Below are 2,366 nucleotides of genomic sequence, written 5' to 3'. Positions count from 1 at the left end.
TATAATTCATCATAATCTAATGAGTCATCATTTGTTTTGATTTAAACTATATACCAATTTGGCTCAGTCTAATCCTTTTTGAGTTCATTCATAAACTATGCCTAGAATTAAACTAATTACTAGCATAAGAGTTGTGCTAATTGTTAACATTAGATTACTTGTTTGTGTTGCTCATGGTGGGGGTAGTAGTAGGGCAATTTCTAGGTAGAATATAAGGAATGTAATAGAAATTAAAAAGAATTTTTTTTTTTTTTGAGACGGAGTTTTGCTGTTGTTACCCAGACTGAAGTGCAATGGCACGATGTCGGCTCACCGCAACCTCCGCCTTCTGGGTTCAAGCAATTCTCCCGCCTCAGCCTCCCGAGTAGCTGGGACTACAGGCACATACCACCATGCCCAGCTAATTTTTGTATTTTTAGTAGAGACGGGGTTTCACCTCGTTGACCAGGATGGTCTCGATCTCTTGACCTCGTGATCCACCCGCCTCGGCCTCCCAAAGTGCTGGGATTATAGGCATGAGCCACAGCGCACCCGGCCTAAAAAGAATTTTATAGACCTCCGAGACCGCATCCGCCCCGCGAGCACAGAGCCTCACCCTTGCTGTTCCATCGCCCGTCCACACCCACTGCCAGCTCACCATGGATGATGGTATCACTGCACTTGTTGTCGACAACGGCTCCGGCATGTGCAAGGCCGGCTTCACGGGCAACTGTGCTCCCCGGGCCATCTTCCCCTCCATCGTGGGGCGCCCCAGGCACCAGGGCGTGATATTGGGCATGGGTCAGAAGGACTTCTACGTGGCTGACGAGGCCCAGAGCAAGAGAGGCATCCTGACCCTGAAGTACCCCATTGAGCACGGCATTGTCACCAACTGGGATGACATGGAGAAGATCTGGCACTACACTTTCTACAACGAGCTGCGTGTGGCTCCTGAAGAGCACCCTGTGCTGCTTACTGAGGCCCCCTGAACCCCAAGGCCAACTATGAGAAGATGACCCAGATCATGTTTGAGACCTTCAACACCCCAGCCATGTATGTGGCCATCCAGGCCGTGCTTTCCTTATAGGCCTCTGGCTGTACCACTGGCATCATGATGGACTCTGGTGACGGGGTCACCCACACTGTGCCCATCTATGAGGGGCCCTCTCCCACGCCATCCTTCGACTGGACCTGGCTGGCTGGTACCTGACTGACTACCTCATGTAGATCCTCACTGAGTGCGGCCACAGCTTCACGACCACAGCTGAGCGGGAAATCGTGTGTGACATCAAGGAGAAGCTGGGCTACATCACCCTGGACTTCGAGCAGGAGATGGCCACGGTGGCCTCTAGCTCCTCCCTGGAGAAGAGCTGTGAGCTGCCCGATGGTCAGGTCATCACCATCGGCAACGAGCGGTTCCGCTGCCCTGAGGCGCTCTTCCTTCCAGCCTTCTTTCCTGGGCATGGAATCTTGTGGCGTCCACGAAACTACTTTTAACTCCATCATGAAATGTGACATGGACATCCGCAAAGACCTGTATGCCAACACAGTGCTGTCTGGCAGTACCACCATGTGCCCTGGCATCGCTGACAGGATGCTGAGGGAGATCACTGCCCTGGCACCCAGCACGATGAAGATCAAGATCATTGCTCCTCCTGAACGGAGGTACTCCATGTGGATCGGTGGCTCCATCCTGGCCTCTGTCCACCTTCCAGCAGATGTGGATCAGCAAGCAGGAGTACGACGAATCCCGCCCCTCCATCATCCACCGCAAATGCTTCTGGGCAGACTGTGACTTAGTTGCATTACACCCTTTCTTGAAAAAACCTAACTTGCGCAGAAAACAAGATGAGATTGGCATGGCTTTATTTGTTTTTTTTTTTTTTGTATTGTTTTGGGTTTTTTTTTTTTTTGGCTTGACTCAGGATTTAAAAACTGGAAAGGTGAAGGTGACAGCAGTCGGTTGGAGTGAACATCCCCCAAAGTTCTACAATGTGGCCGATGACTTGATTGTGTACATTGTTTTCTTTAAGTCATTCCAAATATTGTGAGATGCATTGTTATAGGAAGGCCCTTGCCCTCCCAAAAGCCACTCCACTTCTCTTTAAGGAGAATGGCCCAGTCCTTTCCCAAGTCCACACAGGGGAGGTAACAGCATTGCTTTTGTTGTAAATTATGTAATGAAAAAATTTTTAAATTTTGCCTTAATACTTTTTAAATTTTGTTTTATTATGAAAGATTTTAGCCTCTGGCTACCCCTTTTTTTGTCCCTCAACTTGAGATGTATGAAGGCTTTTGGTCTCCCTGGGAGTGGGTGGAGGCAGCCAGGGCTTACCTGTACACTGACTTGAGACCAGTTGAATAAAGTGCACACCTTAAAAAAAAAA

General features: G+C 49.2%; 1 pseudogene; it reads left to right on the top strand.

Moving 5' to 3' along the window:
• The first annotated feature begins 516 nt into the window (after positions 1-516).
• Positions 517-2,134, top strand: LOC144577333 (actin, cytoplasmic 1 pseudogene; annotated as a pseudogene).
• The last annotated feature ends 232 nt before the right edge of the window (positions 2,135-2,366 follow it).

The sequence above is a fragment of the Callithrix jacchus genome, chromosome 8 (assembly GCF_049354715.1).
Source record: "Callithrix jacchus isolate 240 chromosome 8, calJac240_pri, whole genome shotgun sequence".
Classification (NCBI taxonomy): Eukaryota; Metazoa; Chordata; class Mammalia; order Primates; family Cebidae; genus Callithrix; species Callithrix jacchus.
Note: the sequence above shows the minus strand (reverse complement) of the source record. Positions and strands in the feature narration are given on the sequence as shown.